Genomic DNA, 21,893 nt, shown 5'->3' with positions numbered 1-21,893 from the left:
AATGTGAAACCTAACCTGTTGGTTCTCTTAGGTATCAGATTTTGGAAGTGTCTGTAATGACAGCCAGGAAAGCAAATTAATGGCCAACGGCCCACTGGGTTTGAACACAAGACTCCTGTTACCTCCTCACAGATCAAGTACACAACACACACGCACACGGAGGTGCTCCACGTGGAACTGCTCTGAAACCAAAACACACGCCCCGTCGCTATTCTGCACCTTGGCAGGAAGGTCTGAGGGACCTGCACCTTCCTCCCCTGCCCTCAGATTAGGATTCATGAATGACTCTCTGCCCGCTGGGCAGTGCAGGGCACAGACGCCGGCGGCGAGGGGAGAGAAGACCGACTCCAAACGACGGCCTCCCACACACGCGCTCACCCCAGACACAAACCCCATTAGCTTTCAAAGGAAGGGGAAAGAGAGGTGGTGGTGAGTGGAGACGGTGCCGCCCCAACTAGGAAAGGGATGACAAAAATTAAGCTGCGCTCTCCGGTTTCGCCACCGCTCAGGCGCGGCACTCGGTCGGCAAATTCCCTAATGGCTCCAAGCTGTTCCGAACACTGTTTACAAAAGAAAGAAACATCTTGAAAGTGCTACTAAACGAAAGTTCTGGCTGCTGTGAGGCGCAAAATAAGCACACACACACAATCTACTTCCAAATCTCGCTTAACGACGCTGAAGCAGCGAGCCGTTTCAAGTCCCACAGCCGCCCAGACACCCACCCCCAGGCTTTGGAACGAGTAAACCTGCTCCCCACGGCCCCGGCCGGGTCCCTCCGTTTAGAGAAGTTATCATTCCTCCACGGCATCCGCGCCCCGGGCCAATGAACGCGAGTCCTCTGAAAAGGCGCCTCTCATTTCACGCACCCTGGCAAACGGCAGGAGACATTCGGCCCACGCCACATAACTCTTAAAGTGGGACGGCCGCAGCTGAACAGCCCGGTTGGTGCCTCGAGATGAGAACACAAAGCATTAAACGTACACACGCACCCAGCACCGTGAAAACCCCAGGCGCCTGCGGCCCTCCATGGGACCCGGGTCAGCATCCTTGAGTCTGACTTATCTAGGGCGTCAAGGCAAAGTAACAAATGTCACAAGAGGGACGCAGGGGAGACGCAGGGGCTCGCGCCTCTGCAGGGCGGGGACGGAGTGCAGGTATGGAGCGGTGCAGCCTGTTGCGCGAGGGCTCCGCGGGGAAAGAAAGGCTCGGCAGGGACCTTCGGGGCGCCAGGGCGTCCTCCAGGGAAGAACACACCGCGGCACTCAGAGCGGCCCGGGCCCTCGCAGGCGGCACTCCGCAACGAAGCGCCCTCGGGGACCCCGGCTCCCACACACCTTCCCGCAGTGCGCCCACTGTCCCCGGCGCTTGGCGCCCCCGGAGGAGCTGCGCGCACTTTCCGGAGAGAGTTTGCGGGATCCCTGAAACCTGGAGCCCGCGGGCCCCGGAACGGGGCGCAGGGGAGGGGGGCGTCGGAAGAAGAGGCACTCACCTCCTGCCGCCCGGCCCGTCTCGGGATCCCAAAGTTCAAGCGTCTCCCCCAGCAGCGGATCCGTGCGTGCGTATTTAGGTACTTATTCTCGTGCCTTCCAGTGTTGAAGTTTCCCCTGAACGCTGTGCCTCTGGTGAAAAGAGGACATCCCCTTCGGCCACCCCCCAAACAAACAGCTTACACCAGTGGGGGAGAGACGGGGCGGGGGGAGAAGCCGGCTACGAGGGGGAGGAGGAAAGGAGAGGAGCCAAAACTCCGGATCGACGACAGAAAAAAAAAAAAAAGAAAAAAAAAAAAGGCGCGCGCCCAGCCACCGCGGTCCTCACTGCCCGGCTCTTCCCCAAGCTCTTTCCCGCTCCGAAAGGGGAGCGACAACTTCACGCGGCCCGGCTCGAAGTTTTGCGCGGAAGCCGGGAGCGGCAGAGCGTGAGCCTCGCCGCGGGCAGCCTCGCACTTGCGCGCGGGGCGGGGGCGGGGGACGCCGGCGCCCGCGGCCACTGGAGGCCGCCGGGGGGGCCCCCCCCGGGGCAGGCAGCGGGGGGCGGCGGCGCGCGGGGAAGCGACTCCTTTTTATTCGACCTGAAGCGATTGCCTGTTGTCATCGTTTGCGGTCCCGCGTGGGGACCGCTCGGGGCCCTGGGCGTCCCCAGTGGCGCCGCGGTGATCTCTGCGCCCTCCGCGCCGCCCCCACCCCGCCCCCACTGGCCTGGCGCCGGCCGCTGCCACCTCCCGGCGGAGGGGAGGGACCCGCGGCCGCACTCCCCTCCCCGGACCGGGGAACGGCTCAGTCCCCACCTGCTTCGGCCCGGCAGCCCCCGAGCTGTCTGTAACTCGGTCGCTACCCGATCCCTGGGTGTCGGCCACTGCGGGCTCCCCGCGGGACTCCTTTCCACTTACCCCAAGAGAGGAGAGAGAAGGAACTTCTCCTACTTGCAACAACGTAAAGTAAAATCCACCCCACGTCGGACTGGGGAGCTTTCTCTGAAGGGAGGATATACCCTTTTCGGTGAAGATGTATGCGAGGCACGAGTAAGCAGTCTGGGGATAGGCTGTGCTCGAAGGGCCTGGGCCCCTTCCAGCGCTGGACGCAGGTATAGGCATCTCTCCCAGACGCCCAAAGGTCGGGCTGCGACGACCGACTTCCAAGGCAGCGTCAGAGCTTCCCCAGGCACATTGCTGAAGGGACATTTCAGGCGTAAGCCTTCTGCACATGCAGTATGCACCCACATAGGATCTAATATTCTACATGCACACACGTGGATATCACAATCAGAGATGTGAGCAAAGTTGGCAATAAACAATACATAAATTTTGCATCCATTTAATCACCTCTTCGCAAAACCTATTATCAATGTTAGGAATATCTTTTTAAATTGTTAATTATAAGTGTTTCAATTTATTGAGAATTTACTGGGTGTCAGTCATTACACTGGTCACTTATGGTACATGGGAGTTCATGTCATTTTCACAACTCTATGGTGGTTATTTAATCCCGTACAAGAGATAAGGAAACTGAGGCCCAAAGAAACCTAAGGGATGTTCCCCAAGATAAACCCAGTGGTCTCAAAACACAAAGCTTATGATTCAACAAGCAGCCACTTATACTGCCTTAGATGTGGCCTGAGAGATTACAAGTTAGCTAGTAGAAATTATTCCCAAAGAAAATTTAGTTCTAATGTAGTATCAACCGAATTATATTCTGTACAAAATTTAGAAGAAAATTTCACCCTCTGCTTTACCTTAGTCTTCAGCGATGGAACTCCAACACTGTCAAGTTCAAACACAAAAACAAGTATTGGCTACTTGTAGTTTCAACTTCTTTTTTGATTAGTGGGCATTATCTACAATTATTAATAAGCAATGGGAAAGGTGAGGCTGTAAATTTAAACTGATAAACGTGCTAATTGTTGTTCTCATCACTCACTGGGTGTTCTTTCCTGCAAATTTATTTTGGAGGGATTAGGCACTGCCAGGCATGTTTCCTCTTCTGACGCTCAAGGTAGGAAGGGTTCTGGCAGTGGGTTTGGCGCAAAGGGGATTTGGACCATGATCTAGAGCCACATTCCGGCCTGAAGAGGATGCCAGTTATTATACACTTAAGAGGGAAATATCAATGGGCAGATTTAATTAACTTTGCCGGTCTTATTTTCCCCATTTTACAGGTGAGAAAACTAAGGGCTCAGAATTTTTAGCAACTTGCTAATAAATGGCAGACCTAAGATTCAAACAACTGCTAGCCACTGTCATGCTATTCTTATTAGGGGTAGTAGTAAGAAAAATCGTAATTATTTTAGTACAGTTTATATGTTACAGGCAAAGTATGCAATTTAAATGTTTTGTCAATCATTCACTGTCCAGGAATGCTCAGTGGCTATAGTAATTATGTAAAAATTAAGTACAATGCTGAATGTAATACTCTCTTCATAAGGCCACAGATTTTAAAATTTCGTTTTGGTATGAAACATTATGTGCTAGTTTGACCTCTAATTAAAAGTGAGAAGATGCATAATTTGGATAAAATAAAAATTCGTACTTTAGTGCAGCATATTGTTCACACAGATATAGTCTTTTAGCATGTTTCTTTACTCCCTTCTAAAATCATATTTTCAGCAATACTGATCTTGCTTTCAAGTTACTTTTCTTGAATATGTTTACAGAAGTTAACTCCCCCCTGCAAAAAAGAGAATCACATCACAATATTAGTTAACTTCTTTCAAATCCATGTACATAGCCTTAAGTAAACATATATTACATAGATGCCACTCGGACTGATATAAAATCTCATATTTTCAGCCCACCTTTGAAATAAGTTGAGCACAAGAAATGTAAGAATTTTAAGGTTGTATAGGCAAAAATGTATTGCATATTTAGACAAGGCATTATTTCCAGCATTTCTACTGAATACCACTTTTATAATTATTGCCATATCACCTTTAGTATTATTGACTCAATATTATTCTTTAAACAAGCTATTTTTATTATATAATTTTATATGATAAAGGAAACTTTTTATCATCATCATCATAAATGGAAAACCAATATAATTTGCCACAAATAGATGACCTTGCAAATAAATCTTTATTATAGAAATAAAAATTATCTTGTACCACCTAAAATTATCTGACACACCAGTTTGAGAAACACTCGCTTAAAGAATTACACTCCTGGGCTTCCCTGGTGGCGCAGTGGTTGAGAGTCCGCCTGCCAATGCAGGAAACACGGGTTCGTGCCCCCGTCCGGGAAGATCCCACATGCCGCGGAGCGGCTGGGCCCGTGAGCGGTGGCCGCTGAGCCTGCGCGTCCGGAGCCTGTGCTCCGCAATGGGAAAGGCCACAACAGTGAGGGGCCCGTGTACCGCAAAAAAAAAAAAAAAAAAAAAAGAATTACACTCCTTATGTCCCCTGGGCTTTCCAAAACAAATTTTCCAGCCTTCCATTTCCATTACTGTAGAGAAATGTTGAGTACAAAATTATTTTAGGTATGGCATTTAAAATTATGGTATTAGTCAATTGTTGATTTCTGTGCCTAAAATATACTTGAAGTATCTGAAACTGAAATGTCTTCTTAAAATTAATTCTTTTTTGAATTTTATTTTATTTATTTTTTTTACACAGCAGTTTCTTATTAGTTATCTATTGTATCCATATTAGTGTATACATGTCAATCCCAATCTCCCAATTCATCACACCACCACCACCCATCTCCGCTTTCCCCCCTTGGTGTCCATACATTTGTTCTCTACATGTGTCTCTATTTCTGCCTTGCAAACTGGTTCATCTGTATCATTTTTCTAAACTTAATTTAATTTTTATTATTTTTCTTACTAGTAAAATTCAAACAATTCATAAGCCCACAATTAAAAAGCAAATTACTCTCATGGGAGATCAGAGCAGCTACTCATTACCTTCTGCATTGTTCCTCAACAAGCACTTATTCTTAGGACTTAGCCACTGAAAAAGAAACTTAAACTGGCAACATCAAGAAGTGGCAGCATCTATTGGCCCAGTCTGGTACTGCAACAAAGTTCTACAAGGCAATGAGAAGGAGAGGAGAAAGTAGATCAATGGAGAGGAGCTAAAAGAGCCTGAAAGGGTATGTAGGGAGGAAAATTCTGAAGTCAGAAATCTGCTGGAAAATTCTGGAAGTGATTCAGAAACACTAGCAGGTCCTATATGACATGAATCAGACCATCAGAATATCTATGAACTTTCAACTTCATCTAAGAAAGGACATTGGTTGTTGGGGGGAGAAAAAAAATGTGACTTTATAGTGAAAATCAGTGCAAATAAAGGACTCATGTATTAGCAATTCCTTTAGCCAACACCTCCTGCAGTTATCATCTACTATTTGTTTATTTTGAAAGTGTGCATGGCACCTTTTTGGCATTGGTTAGTGTGTAAGTCAAATTAAACAAACAAAGCCCTCTAAGAGCTCACAATCCAAAACTTTATTTTAATTTTATTTTAAAGTAACCTTAAGGGAAAACCTTTCCATCACTTTAGTAAGAGCAAACTTTAGGCTAAAAAATGGAGTAAGACTATTACTGAACACAAGTTCATGTGCCCGACTCCAAACTAACCAAAACATCAGAGTTTGGAGTAGAGAAAGGATTATTCCAGGGCCAAGCAAGGAGAAGGCATGCTTTGGAACTCAGGAAACGTTTTAGGAGACTGAATGAAGCCTGACTCCTACAAACAAGAAGCGGGGGACACGGAAAGGATTTGTACCCGGGAGTGAACCACAGGGGCCTGCTCGGTCCTCAATCCTACCTTCACCAAAAAAGAAGCCAGAAGACTGGATGCTTGTAGAAATAATCCTCAAATAGATCTCTTCAATTACTCGTTTTGGGTACCTTTAAAGTCCAGCTGGAAATATACACAATTCTTAAAAAATAAAGTCATTTGGTTGTCTCCCAATAAATTCTAATTCCAACCCTTTGAGTTTTGGGACAGTGGACTTTTAGAGGCCAGTATCAATACGAACTACGTTTAACACTGTTTTCTCTACCACTCTGCCAATGACAGAGCAAATGAAGATAAAATATGATTGCCCAGGAATCTAAAGTGCTATGCTGTTGGTTTTCTAAAATCTATAAATAAACACACTTTCTGAGTAATTTTTGTGCAAACAGATCAAGCTTAAAAAGGTTTTCTACTGGTTAGTGAAAGTGAAGAAATCAGATCTGCAGGGGACCTGTTGGGTCATTCTCTTCTGCCCAGCTCTCTGCTAAACTTCCTCATTCTTGGCTGAGTCTCTAAAGAAAAGGAAATGCATACTCTCTGGGAGACAGCTTCATTATATTTACTTTTCAATTCTCTCTTGAAATTTTTTCTCAAGTCAAATCCTTTTAGTACCATATTATGCGATCCTACTCTATCTTTCGTGTTTACACCCAACCTTCAGATGTTTATAAACAGATATCATGCCCACTTTTAGTCATCTGTTAGCCACGTTAAACAAATGTAAGGCCTTTTAATCTGGTTTCAGTTCAGTCTCTCCAAGCCCTTAATCATTCTTATTGCTTGTCTCTGAACTATTTCCAGTTTCCTAGATGTTCATTTTTGTTAAGGGTATCCCACATCAAATGCGTTATTACAGGTGTGGTCTCATTAACATAGTAGAATAAATCCTACATTTTTTTTCTTCTGTGGCACTATGTTTTGGCTTCCCTGCAAATTCCTGCCAACTCATGCTACTTTCATATTCTGACAAACAGTGTAATTTTTTTCTCTATTTTCACCTCACATGGTGTTTCTTTTAGCGTACTATAACAATCCTGATTTCTCTTCCAGTACTTCAAAAGCACAGTTTTAAATGATAGCAGTAGTCAAAATATGAACAAGATCACTTTGTTGTCCTTTTGGTTTCATTGGTTTGTAACTATCTACATTTCAAAATAGGAAATATCCAATTAATCTCTTTTTTATACAACTCTTTATCATATGTATGTATGATATGTATCTGCTTGTGAAAAATGTCCACAGATTATAATTTGAACATCCCCAAATACACAATTCAATGAGGAAGATTACTTTATGGATGGCAAATAAATTCACTTGACAATTTTAAAGTAATTCATATTATAATATCACTGAATAGTATAATGAAAGCTTTGTAATGTCCATTCTTTCCACTATATTTTATAGCACATTTAGAAACTATTTATACAATGTTTTTTAATTTGAGGCATATATTCTCAGTACCAACTCCAACACCCATTAAAATGACTGTTCTGTTCATCTGATTTCTTTATTCTTCCACCAGCCCTCTCAAAAATAGTGGTCAGGACTAAGTACATCTACTTGCAGACCTAGTAAATCCTAGAAATCTGACTACCACTTCCATCCCTTGACTAACCTCCTTTTCAGAAGGCTGGGAAGCCTCACCTGCAGGTCCTGTTGGCATCCCAAGCTGAACATACTCCAAGGTGAAGGCTCCAGCCCAGTCTCTCCCACCAGCCTCTCCCACCAGCTCCTCCTCTTGAATGAATTTTGTCAGTGGCACCACCTTCTCTGACTTTGAATTCATTTTTCACCTCTCTTTCTTACCTTTCATAGACAGTAAGGCAAGAGGACAGGTTTATTTTGCATTGGCAGTGTCTCCTCCTCTATCCTTCCCTTTCTTTATCACGGCTACCTTCCCAGGCCCAGTTCCACATTTACTTCTTCTGTCACCATCAGCCTGCCCCTCCTATAAGCTCTTTTCTGCCAATCCATTAGACAGAGATGAGTTTTTCTTTCTCTAAAGTATGGCTCTTCTCTCAGTTAAAAATCTCCAAGAGGGTCCAAATGTCTATGTAATAAAGTACAAACATCTTAATCCAGCTGTGACAACTGTCCAGAGCAGATGTGGCAGACCAGAACCTTGCATCTTCCTTTCCTTTCCATGCACAGTACCTTGTATCGAGCACTTGATTGATACTTACTAAAAAAATAAAATTAGATGCTTAAATGGAGGATGAACAAATACTCCAGTTGATAACCTGATTGCACTAGAGCAGAGAACATCCAGTGTGATGGGGACCCTCCTCCTATGTGTTTAATTTGTGTGTTTCAATCTAACTCTTGTAAGATCCCCTTTGGGCAATTTGATATACCCTCCAAGCCCAAACGTATTCCCTGTTTTGTATTCTACATTTTACTATTCTACCTTAACAGGGATAAAGTGTTCTGTGCATGTACAGTAGTTCAGGATCTGTGATGAACAATTCCAGCTTCATGATGGAATTTCCAAACTAGCCTATGGGTTCAAAAAACAGAGAGATTGGGGCAAGATTTCAAGATGAAATGAGCTAGTGCATATGTGAGACTCTTTAGGGAAGCCTTTGCACTGGTGCTTCTCAATTCTGCTTCGGCTGAATATTTGAGTGCTGAAAATGCTTCTCATTATCCTTTAAGTAAGAGGCAGTCTAACTATAAGAATTTGTCCCCATGGGAGCCAGTGAAGAAGCTATTTTAATTTTGAATGAAAATAAAACCCATAAACACTTAATTTTTTTTTTCCAATTTGGCCTTATTGCCAAAGGAATTCTTCATAACTACCAGGACTAAAGCCACCCAGGACATCAATCCAGAGAAACTCAAGGGCCTTGTGGCATTGCTTAGTGTTCATCCTGGGTTTCAGGATCTCAAATTCCTACAACACTCTTCTTTCATTGTCAAGTCCTTCTCTCAGTGTTCCTATTCGAGGACCTGTTGTTTGGTGAATGGCCCCACTCCCATGCTCCTCGTTGGGACTTTCTTCTCCTTTGGTTTCTGTGGGTCTGCTCTGGCCTCATTCACCTCCACCCCTCTCATCACTCCTTCTTTATCCTTTCCTTGAATCCCCTGTGGCCACTTAAACATGAATGTTCCTCAGCATCTGCTCTTAGCCTTCACGTATGCTCACTCAATGTAGGGAGGGACCGAGGTGAACCAGGCAGAGTCCCTGTCCTGCAGGAAATTTCAGTCTAGAGCAGAAAATAGGGCATTTAAAAATAGTTATTACATGAGGGAGAAAATGTCAAGCTCCTTAAAAGAAACATTGACAAACAGGCTATTTTAGTTCAGAGCAGAGAGTTTGTTGCCAGCTAACGGAACGAGCAAGGTAGTATTTGGACCTGGCCTTAAGATCACGAAGACTGTTTATGCCTAGGAATGTGTATAATTCAATACAACTAAAACAGAAACCATTGTCTCTCCCTTTCAGCCTCCCCCAAAACAAGATACTCCTCTCCCTGTGTTCCCTTACCTATTAATAGCACCAGTGCCCTCCCAGCCACCTAGAGGTAGAAATCAGTCCTTTTACTCCTTAGCCCTGTTCATCCAATCACTCAGTCCCATAGCTTCCACTTCTGAGATAAGTTTGGCTTTCTCCCCTCCTTTGTAGTTTTTTAAAATTCTAACTTAACCTGGGCTTCATTTACTCTATGCAGACTATCTATACAGCCGTGTAATTGGTTTTCCCATTTCTAATGCCTCTCCCCACTTCTCCTATCACATTGTTCACTTTACAACATGCTTTTCTTCACATTACTCCTTTAATTTTTGGAAGGGAAAAAAACATCTTGAAATAGCTTTTAAAAGCGTTCACGCTATTTTGCATGACTGTGTAACAAAAAATAGGGCAAAGATCATCCAAGTATATCCAGGGTTAGAATTTTAGGAGTCTTGCATTTTTTAAATATATCATTCATTTTTATGTAATTCCTTCCACTGTTTCTCTAACTTGCTTACTCCACCCTTGTCAGAAACCCACCAAAGAACTTCAGATAAAAAATGTATTTTCTTTTTTCAATAACAGTAAGATAAACATTGTCATAGAATAACTGATTTTATAAGCCTATAAATACGTTTGATTGTAATCTGGCCCAAATTTCTCATTCTGTAGCTACAAAATGCTAGTTGCAGAGAGTTTAAGGGATTTGCTCATTAATTGTTAGGGAAAGGGAAGCAAGATACAGGTCTCAACTCTTCTCACACTGGTTGAATTTTCTGAGCACATAACATCGTGTGCGTTGTTGTGACTGTAGATAACAAATTTTTAACAGGAACTCTAAATATAATTTTTTTAAATTTATTTTTTTATTTTTTAAATTTATTTTTATTTTTTTGTGTGTGCTAGGCGGGCCTCTCACTGTTGTGGCCTCTCCCGTTGCAGAGCACAGGCTCCGGACGTGCAGGCTCAGCGGCCATGGCTCACGGGCCCAGCCGCTCCGTGGCATGTGGAATCTTCCCAGACTGGGGCACGAACCCGTGTCCCCTGCATCGGCAGGCGGATTCCCAACCACTGCGCCACCAGGAAGCCCTAAATATAATTTTTTATAAAAATATGCAACTAATTAAGGAGTAACACAAATGCCAAACTCACCCTGATTATGCCCCCCTTTTTTTCTAACTGCTTTTCAGATTTATTCTTTGTAGCACCTTATATTTGCTGGCTAAAACTGGAAACCTATAAAACAATTCTTTAGTATGGGTTTCCTGTTGCATAGAATTAAGAATATTATTACAAAGACAGAATGAATGAGATCCACTTACCACGGTTATCAAATTTCAGGAATCAAGAGCACATGACCTACCCCCTTTAGTAACACTCCCTATAGAAACTGGATGTCAATTCAAAGGCAAGTTATAACTGGCAATAAGAATAAACCATAAGTGTTGTGTGTGTATGTAACACTGTTTTTTAATTTAAATTTTATATTACTGTTAGAGTAAAGCAAGTCTTGTATTTACAGTTTTATTCTTAGTATCAAAACAAAATTCAAAGATATTTATGTTTGAAAAGGTGAGTACTCTATCAATATTATTTTACTTTCTCAAAACAATGCTAATGCATTTTGAAGACAACACTGTGATGCATAACTTAAAAAGACTATCAAACTAAACATGAAGCATAATGCACATACAACACAACAGGACTGCCCACGTAGGCTAAAGACACAATCAAGCACGGATTTAGGTACCCATTGCCAACAACTGAAAGTATTTCATTTGTATTTTTAATATCAGGGCATTTAAAAATATGTTTGTTGGATATTTTGCCATAAAACTTCATACCCTATGAGATATAACTTTTAAGACAATTACTTTTACACTATCATTTAAATTCGTGCTGAGAAAAATCTCAAACTTTAAGCTAATTTGGGGAGTCTATGTATTTTGTGTCAATCTTCAGATGAATATGAAAAATTAACAGCAGTTTTCTATTTCTAAATAGCAAAGATCACAGCTCATCAAGGCTTACACTCATTTCACAAATTAAACCCACAACGGCATTGTTTATGTTTTAGTTCAATATGCAAACAATGCTTCATTGAGGGTTGTATTTCAAAACAAATAAAAACTTGCTTTAGTTCCTTTTTCATTTCATTGTAACTTTGAAGTGTGTGCTTATATGAAACAGTCAGCTTCTCATGGCCATCAATGGTCTGTATACCATGAGTAACTAGCTAGATTAACTCATAGTTTAACTTTACTGCTTGTTATGGAGTCTACAAATTGTGCCTTGGTGCCATTCTTGATCAAACATAAGCGACAATGTTTTGTTTCTTCATTTTTTCAATCTGCATTTCACTTAGATCCCTCAAATCATTAAACAACAAATCTGTTATTTTAATGCTATTAGCATTTCTGTTAAAGTAGTAATGATGAATATTTTTTCACATTAAAACTAATATAGGATTATTCAACTCAGTACTTATGGAATTTTGTACTTTCATAGGCTGTACACCAGTTTGAAAATTCGTGTCTGCAGCTTTCTTCTTGTTTATAATAAAAGTTGACCCCCAAATTCCAATTTTTCTTGATAACCCAGTATATGAGTTCATCTACACTTTAAAAAAAAACTTTCTTGCAAAGATTTTTCCCTTGTTTAATATTCCTAAATTCTTCTTCATAACTTCATGACTTGATGGACCTCTACTAAAAGGTTTCTAGAATTTTCTTGTGAGGAAACTGAAGAGTTACAATTGTCTTATAAAATGAAGAAATGAATAGGCACAAACCTCGACTGCAATTTGCTTTTTTTTTAATGGAATATAGTCACCAAAACCATAATCTCATTCCAGGTGCAAATGAATCATAGTCCTGAGCAAAGGTAGAACCACCATTTCTCTTACATTTCTAGTTAATTTCTAAAGAATGTCAAAAAGGTAACAAAATATTATGTGATAGTCTCACCAGAACTTGGAACAATTTCTTCAGAAGAAACTCTAATTATAATAGTTATCCCTCAGGCATTGTAACCTATAATTTAGAAGTCATCATCTCAAGGTATAGTTTGTGGCATGTTTTGCTAAAGTCAATTTCATTGCAATCCACATCCTGAAATTCACCTTTCAAAAGCTGTTCATGTACCCATCCTTAAAACATGAATGTTTACTTGACATTTTACAAATTGGAATGGCTTAATGTCATCTAAAAGATTAGACAGTTAACTGAACATTTCTCCCTCTAGATCATCTTCAAAAATATTAATTTTCTATTCTCTATTTAGTATCCTGGTTGATACTAAAACTCATAAGTGCCTTTTTATCCTATTCTGTTTTCCAGCTGAAAGTCAGCTATTGTCTATGTCAAAACAAGACCTATTATTTAAAATACATTTTTGCCACTATCTTACACCGTACACAAAAATTAACTCAAAATGGAATGAAACTTGAATGTAAGATCTGAAACCATAAAATTCCTAGAAGAATACATAGATGGTAACTTCACTGACACTGGTTTTAACAATGTTTTTGTGGCTCTGATGCCAAAGACAAGGAAAATAAAAGCAAAAATAAATAAATATTACTACATCAAACTGAAAAGCTTCTGTACAGTGAAGGAAACCATCATCATTTGAACCATGCCTTTCAAAACGAAAAGGCAACCTACTGAACGGAAGAAGATATTTGCACATCATATATCCAATAAGGGGTTAAGATCCAAAATGTGTAAAGAACTTATACAAGTCAACAACATCAAAAAAAACCAGCCCAATTAAAAAATGGGCAGAGGATCTGAATAGACATTTTTCCAAATAAGACATACAGATGACCAAAGGCACATGAAATGTGTTCAACATCACTAAATATCATGGAAATGCACATCAAAACCACAATGAGATACCACCTCACACCTTTTAGAATGGTTGCTATCAAAAAGAACAGAAATAACAAGTCCTGGCAAAGATATGGAGAAAAGGGAACACTTGTGCACTCTTGGTGGGAGTGTAAATTGTGTAGTCACTATGGAAAACAGTGTGGAGATTCCTCAAAAAAAAAACTACCATATGACCCACATATTCCACTTCTGGGTGTTTATCCAAAGAACATGAAAACACTAATTTGAAAAGATATATGCACCCTTATGTTCATTGCAGTATTTTTTACAATAGCCAAGACATAGAAACAATTAAGCGTCCACTGATGGATGAATAATAAAGATGATGTGATATATGTATATATATATATATATATATATATATATATATATATATATATATATAATGGAATATTACTCAGCCCTAAAAAAGAATGAAATTCTGACATTTATGACAACATGGTTGAACTTTGAGGGCATTACACTAAGCGAGATGTCAGACAGAGAAAGACAAATACCATATGATCTTACACATGTGTAGAATCTAAAAATCATAAACAAAACCAAAACCAACCAACAAACAAAATAAAACAAAAACAAACTCATAGATACAGAGAAGAGATTAGTAGTTATCAGAGGGGAAGGGAGTTGGAGGGTGGGTGAAATGGGTTAAGGGAGTCAACTGTATGGTGATGGATGGTAGATTTGTGGTGGTGACCACTGTGTAGTGTACACAGATGTTGAACTATAATGTTGTACACCTGAAACTTATATAATAAAATAATATATATATAATTTTTTATAAAGGGTTTAGTTCTTAAAATAAATAAAAAGCAAAAGCAGTAGCAAAAAAGAGTATGCTTTTTCCAAAATAGTTTGTATTTCAACATTTATTCAACATTCAAGACATTAATCTTACAGCAATTTTATATGTTATTTATATGTTATTTTTGCTCATGTAATACGGAATTGAGATTCATCAGTCTACTACAGATTAGAGCATCCTCTCTGAAAACTTTTGAGAAATTGAGAGTCCTATTGAAAATCTACCAGATATCAGGTGCCTTAATTACTTGAATTTATAAATCATGCATTGTGTCCAACAATTACACAGTTTCCTTTAAGTTCCTTTAAATCTTTCTAATCAATTCTATGTGGTCTTGGTAATTCGTTCTTATGGGTAAACATCAAGGGAAAGAAGAGAAAAGGAGTTGGAGAAAAGGCTTCCTTTACACTTGGTAGGAAGTATAAAGGGAAGAAGAGAGTTAGATAAAGGAGTTACATGTTGATTTTAGTTGCAGTCATAAAGATGTCACTTCCCACTCTCATCAAGAACACTTTGAGTCATCCACAATCCATAGTCTTAAGCACTATCTCAGGATTGGCACATAGTAGATATATAATAAATGTTTGTTACATAAATAAATTAATTCAATTTCACATTTAGAGCTTGATACTAATGATATTTCCATATGTTTCCCTAAAACCACCTTTCCTGAGTTTTGGAGCAGTCATGGCTGCAAGAGTTTTGAGACTTCTGCATCACAAAAACAAGAAAATTGCTGTTATACCTCATTCTGAAAGGTAGTGTATCCTGGAGGGTTTTCTCTCTCTCTCTCTCTCTCTTTGGGATGTGTGTGTGTGTGGGGGGGGGTGTGTTTGTGTGTGTGGGTATGTGTGTTGGGAGGGGTTATGTTCTTTAAGGCAAGTTTTAAGTTTAAGTAATATCTCTTAATTGATGTCACATAGATATTGAGAGAAAAGGCCAGAATAATTACAGAATTCATACAGAATAGTCGAAGTTTTAATGATACTTTCAGTTTCTCATTAAAACATCCTATTTGAATGTGCTGATTTGGCAAAGAATGACCTTTTGGCTCTGAAAATTATTTTTCCTGTAATGCTAAATTAGTGTCAAGAAATTAATCCTCCCAGCACACTTATAGAAGCAATAATAGTATGAGTTGGTTAAGAGCTGCTTTGACAGGGTACTGTAAAGCCCTTTAGTCTTTAAAGAGCCCTGGCATTAGGTAACTTTAATTGTTGGTTTCAGATGTCAGTCTCCATCAGGAACACAGCTGGAGACTGATAGGTGTCGCTTGGGAATAAGCATTTTGTATTACTTTGAAGTCAATTGGACTGAACATGAAAATTTTATAGTTAGTGGCAGATTTCTTTTTAAGATATTTAAGTAAAGTATCCCTTAAACCAATTACATTAAAAACTATCCAGAATAAGAAACCTCAAAAGAAAATTCCCCTCAGTGGCAAAGTGTTAATCAAATAAACCAAGAAATCAGTTTTCCCAAACCCATAATTTCCATGCTTGGGGGTGTCCTCATTGGGATGCAGCCCTTTTTAACTCTTTCCATTTCGTTTCTGAGCATCTTCTGTTTTGAGTAGTTATTTTAAAAAGTTGCAGAAAAGATAGCACGCACAGGACAAGGGCAAATGTTATGATGGTCAGGTACAGCTGGGAGCACTTTGGAAATTTCATCTGTGCCCGCCTGTGACTGATCCCTCAGGTTTTCTTCGGAAAACGTGAGCCTCTCTGTCCTCGGAGTTGTCTCCTTCATACAGAGAGGGGCTTCGGACTGACTCATTTCCCCTCTGATGTCTGCAAGCGGACAACAGGAGTATTTTCCCTCAATGATTCGAATGATTCAGTTTTGTTTCCTACTAGAAGGATTATATATATATCAGTTTTTAATTAATTCATGATTTATATACTTTTCATGAATCAAAATGAAATGTAACGTAATATTAAAGTCCATGGTTTCCAAATTAGCAGATGGGCGTCTACACATGCTAAACCAAGTGCTGTTCTGACATGAGCCAATGAGTTGCTATTTGACAAAAAAAAAAAAAAAAAAAGCAGAAAAAAGAAAACAAAAGAATAAATAATATGTAATATACAAATTGGTTGACGTTAATGTTTTATCCAAAGTTATTCCCAGCATGCTCTCAAGTTTTCCAGCTCTCGTTTGACACCGACTTCGGTACCAATAACTGAGTATTAACACCAGACTAATCACTTCACACTTTATTACCTCAGTTTTCTGACTCTTGGCATTCCCCATCATACCATTAGACGGCTTCTTCTATTCTTTGCTTGAATCACCAGAGAAACTTTTGTTCTGGACACTTCATGTATTGTATTTATTGGTTTACATAAAGAACAGAGTGATTCTGGGGGTGATGACTCTGTTATAGGAATATCTGCCACCACAGAACCTTTGGGTTTTCCTCATCATCCAGTTGTTGAACTAGCTGCAAACAAATGCATTTTCATTTCTTTAGATTTAAAGGCACAGTGATTAAGTATATAAGTGAAAACTCAGTAAGAGTGGAAGCTATCATAAACATTATGTAGTCACGGGGTTGAAAGAGTAAAATGTATTTTAAGGAGTATAGCAATCAGTGGGATAGGCAGTTCTTCCTAACAGTTGGTGATAACACTTCACAATGTCAGCATCACACTGCATTTTATGCCCCTAAGTTTTCCCCTTTGACACGCAGACCAGAGACCATAGTGCAGGGAGCACTACATGAGAAACCCAGAGCCTGGGTACCAGGTCCATTTGTGCCAATGTAGGTTGTCACGACACCTGTGTTCATTTTTCTAATCCACAGTAAAAGGGAATCCAGTGCTTAGTGATTTATCTCTAAGGCCCACTCCAGCGTTAATATCAATTCTGCCACCTCCCTTTTTTATAATTGATTGTTTTCCAGCCAATGAATAAGCATTTAATTGTTGCCTAATATGTGCCTAGGTTGGCTGAATCTCTTAGTAACTAAATAAATCTATTTTCCAACTGAGGACAGGTGTATATAAATGGTAAGTAAATTAAAACAATAGCATAAGGGCTGCTCTACCCAGATTTCTGCAGGTTTTCTGTGAAGAGTAACTGAGGGTCAGGAAGCAACTGCATGCATGGGTCTGGATGCTACGTTAGCATCAGAGGACTTGTGCTAATCCAGGATAATTACTTTTCAGGTCCAGCTTATCATAGGTGTGTGAGTATGGCTGTTATTCAGATGGTGTCCCATAACAACTTTCAAGTGATGGGAGGAGGGCAAGATGTGAGGTATATTAGTAGACATACTTACATGTAGTAAAAAAAGTATTGGGAAGGTTCAATTAAACCTACACAAATATACATATACATAAGTAGATGTGTTTAATCAAGGCTAGAATTGCCCACAAGGCTGTATAGTCATTGAAAGGTTGACTGATTTACCTATTAAGAAAATTAACTTTCTTCCAAGATGTCTCACCCACAGCTCTGTAGAGGATTTCCAACATTCCACCATTAAGAAATAATTCTTTTGAGTTAAACCAAGATTGCCTGTTCCCATGGACATTTCTTTGGCTAGGTGGTCCCATAATGTTTTTAAACTACCTTAGTGGGACTTTTCTTTTTCCAATGCCATAGCAAACTGGGTCACACTTTAAGAATGTATCACATAATGAAGATGTTTTGATATGGGCTAGGGAGATACGGTGTTTGAGTGGCCTGGGAAGCATAGGTCTGGGAGAAGCATTACAGTGGAGATAAATGGGAATCAGAAGGTTTCAGGAGGGGACCTCTTACCCCAGGAAAAGCAAGTAAACAAAAAGGGAAGATAGGAAAATAATAAAAGATATACTTAGTCAACTTCCTGCTCTATGAGAGCCTGTTGCTTGCTTATGTTTACATTTTGGGTATTTTTTTAATTGAAGTATAGTTGACTTACAATATTATATTAGTTTCAGGTGTACAATAGAGTGATTTGATACTTTTATAGATTACACACCATACAAAGTGATTATAAAATATTAACTAAAATCCTTGAGCTGTACCTTACATTCCTGTGACATATATTTTATAACTGGTAGTGGGTATTTTTGATAAAATGTTGCTTCTGATTCTTTTATCTGAGTACTTAAAGCATTTTATTTATATTTATACCACTTGGGAACTTGTGTAAGGCAAAGTTTTCTTGTTAATTCTGTTCACTTACCAATTAGGATAACCATAGGCAAATTGATTGATTTCTCTAAATCTAACATAGCAATAAAAAGTGACTTTTCCTAACTTCGGATTTTAGAAAACACATTGGCTAAAGGGCAGGTAGGTAAAGAAGAATCACTACCAAAATAGTAGCAAAGTTAAAAATACTACAGATGATTGTCATGTTAATGATGTATGTAGTATTCTTTATGTAGTAAGGTATGCAGGAACATTAGCCAACTTTACTGTGCGCTTACCCAATGCATTATGCAGATAATCTCCTTTAATCCTGACAACTCTAAAAGGAGGTAACATTTTTAGCCCGTTGTACAGATAAGAAAACGAAGACTTAGGTCAAGTCACTTAGTCAAGCTCACTTTGCTAAGCAGGAAGCACAGCAGAGATTCAAATCCAGGTCAATAAGATTCTGGAAATGAATTGTCCAACAATTCTGGGAGCTAGCTCACTATGGTTGTCAGGTATTGGTTGGTTCATAGGGAACATTAGGGAAAAGAAAACAAACAGACAAAAACCAAAACAAAAGATAATTATTTGCTGCAGCATTTATGGTATAATGCAAAAATACGTAGGTTTATAGATGTAGAGTCTGAGATTAGATAAAGTCAGGCTGAGCTGAAATTGTCACTAACCAGCGTTCCTGCAGCACCCTTGCAAGCAGACTGGTGGGCTCCCCCTCATACAAATTGAATTAGAGGTAACTGCCAAACCTAGGAACTTATAGTAGACCTGTGACTGAGAACTTTCGGTAAAAAAATGGAAAAGCATAGAGGACAGAATTAGTCATTTGGCATTATTGTTATTCTCTACATTGTTGCTTGAATTATTTTACAAGGAGCACTGATGGGAACATTCCTCAAGCTGGTTCAAACGCTGTGGGCTAATTAATTCCGGGTGCCTTTCAGTGAAGCTGTGCTTTATGCCTATGGTGACCACACATGTAGGATCACATTACCTTAGTGGCATCACGTCTGAGAGACACAACAGCTAAGGCTAGAAGGTTTATTCCATCCCACTCTAACTTGTTCTAGTTTTCTGCATTTTTTCCCCATTGGGGTTTTGATATTTGATATCAACTCAGCAGAATCTTGAGCTCAAACTGGATTTTTCTCAGTCCCAAATTAAGATAAAAAAATAACATGAATATGTAACTTGGATGATAAATGTCATCCATATTCTAAGGTAGGCTATTAGTTCAAATAGTCTACATGACAAAAGACAGGAGCTGTGTTCCTATGTTACCTAGAAGAACACTCAAGGGCCAAGACAGGGCTTCCCTGGTGGCACAGTGGTTGAGAGTCTGCCTGCCGATGCAGGGAATGCGGGTTCGTGCCCTGGTCTGGGAAGATCCCACATGCCGCGGAGCGGCTGGGCCCGTGAGCCATGGCCGCTGAGCCTGCGCGTCTGGAGCCTGTGCTCCACAACGGGAGAGGCCACAACAGTGAGAGGCCCTCGTACTACAAAAAAAAAAAAAAAAAGGGCCAAGACAAATGTAAATGATGCTATGTCTAGATATCTTTCCCAGGCCTTCTATACCTTGCTTACCTCCACGTTCCTGTGATTAGAGTACAAATAGCATAACTTAAGTAAAGTACAAAATGGACAAAATTTATGCCTTCGGAAGTTAGAATAGAACAGATTCTTGGGGATGTAACACTTAGTAAAGGGTTTCAAGGCTGTTGGTAATGTTCTTTCTCTTGATCTGGGTGCTGATTACATGTGTGATCACCTTCATGGGTTATACACTTATGACTAATGCATTTTATCTGAATTTATGTTACTCTTTCACTAAAATCATTTTTAAAAGGAGTGAGGGAAGAATTCTTTCATAATACATTAATCTGAGTATCACATGAGGTTGTGTTTATTAGATCACTGAGCAATCTTTTTGGAAAACAGGCAGTAGAGTCTTGACAGGACGGCACTCAGGTCAAGAAAGTTTTGATTTGGATGAGAAGAAGAAGAACATCTGAAAGAGTTCTGAGCACAGGGCTGCTCACATTAGGCCCAGATGGAGAGCTATCGTGGGTACTGTTGGATCTAAGAGGCAGCTTGTGGATACCTTAAAGGGTCTGGATCAGGACAGGTGCAAGTGTGCAATGGAAGAGAGAAAAAGATGCTGGGATCGACCATGGAAAGCTGAAGGGTAGGACCTAAAAACAAATTTCTCTTACTTCATAATTTGCCCAGGGCCAGACCTACTTGAAAATAATGTTGATGTTATTCCAAGTGACATAGAATTTAATTAAACTTTCCCTAATAATTAGAACAGTATACCTTTTTTCTTGCAAGCCTTGGGGGTCTCATACAGTATTGTTTTCTTAGTTCTTCATTAGCAATTCACTAGGAGAGGGGCTGAAAATGGGGGAAAGAAGTGGATTAAGTCCATACAGAATAGTCATTCTGCAGAAATTCCAGGTAGTGAAGGTTTACCAACAAGACTATGTGACTTCATACTATGTGATTTTATACATGATTTTGCAACTCAAGGTAATTCCAATACTAAATACAAGGGTTTCAATTAATAATGTTATTCAGAAGATAATTTTATTTAAGGAAAATAATTTTCTACATGTATTCATTCACTTATTTCATAAATACCTGATGAATTATTGTCATCTGCTACTATTCAGTATTTCCTTTTAAACCTATAAGAATATGAACTATAGAAACAGTCCCAAGCATGAATGCCTCAAAGAATTTGAAATTATGACTAAAATACAAATTATACATTTTTGAATAAAAGAGATGGCATGCACCCAAATTAGAATGTTCTTTAGAAATCCTTCTGATGAGTTAAAAAATACGGACGGCGGAGACTTGAGGAATAAATAAAATAGTATAAAATATCCTGCACTTTAAATTCTATGTTTCTAATACCAGTTAAAAATGTTTACTTTTCTCTGTATGTTTAACAGTATTGGGGGCTTCCCTGGTGGCAAAGTGGTTGGGAGTCCGCCTGCCGATGCAGGGGACACGGGTTCGTGCCCCGGTCTGGGAGGATCCCACGTGCCGCAGAGCGGCTAGGCCCGTGAGCCATGGCCACTGAGCCTGTGGGTCCAGAGCAACGGGAGAGGCCACAACAGTGAGAGGCCCGCGTACTGCCAAAAAAAAAAAAAAGCAGAACAGTATTACCATGTGAGTGTTGCACTCTTGAAATGTTTGTTTTTATCTATGTGTTTGAAGGGGCACTCTTTCTATAGAGAGAAGCTGCAGTAGTCACTTGTTTTCACTCATTTTTCTGGGACCTGTTACTCTCTTGGATTGCAACAAAAACCACAGTTTCCATTGCAGTTTTAAATCCAGTGGATTCCTTTCTTTCTTT

The 21,893-nt window shown here is 39.9% G+C and overlaps 1 protein-coding gene across 31 annotated transcripts in view; it reads right to left on the bottom strand.

Annotated features, from left to right (window-relative positions):
* The window catches only part of EYA4 (EYA transcriptional coactivator and phosphatase 4), a 297,153-nt gene that overhangs the window by 258,638 nt on the left and 16,622 nt on the right, over nucleotides 1-21,893 (bottom strand). For 5 of the 31 annotated variants that reach the window (XM_067010816.1, XM_067010814.1, XM_067010823.1 and 2 more), the window contains exon 1: nucleotides 1,490-1,982. The exons of 4 other annotated variants lie outside the window; for them this stretch is intronic. The gene's annotated coding sequence lies outside the window, so the exon portion shown is untranslated. Of the gene's footprint in view, nucleotides 1-1,489; nucleotides 1,984-2,386; nucleotides 2,666-3,228; nucleotides 3,252-21,893 lie in introns of those variants that run through there. 22 more of the 31 variants (XM_067010815.1, XM_067010809.1, XM_067010808.1 and 19 more) reach the window with 9 other exon arrangements.

This window comes from Kogia breviceps, chromosome 13, assembly GCF_026419965.1.
Source record: "Kogia breviceps isolate mKogBre1 chromosome 13, mKogBre1 haplotype 1, whole genome shotgun sequence".
NCBI lineage: Eukaryota > Metazoa > Chordata > Mammalia > Artiodactyla > Physeteridae > Kogia > Kogia breviceps.
Note: the sequence above shows the minus strand (reverse complement) of the source record. Positions and strands in the feature narration are given on the sequence as shown.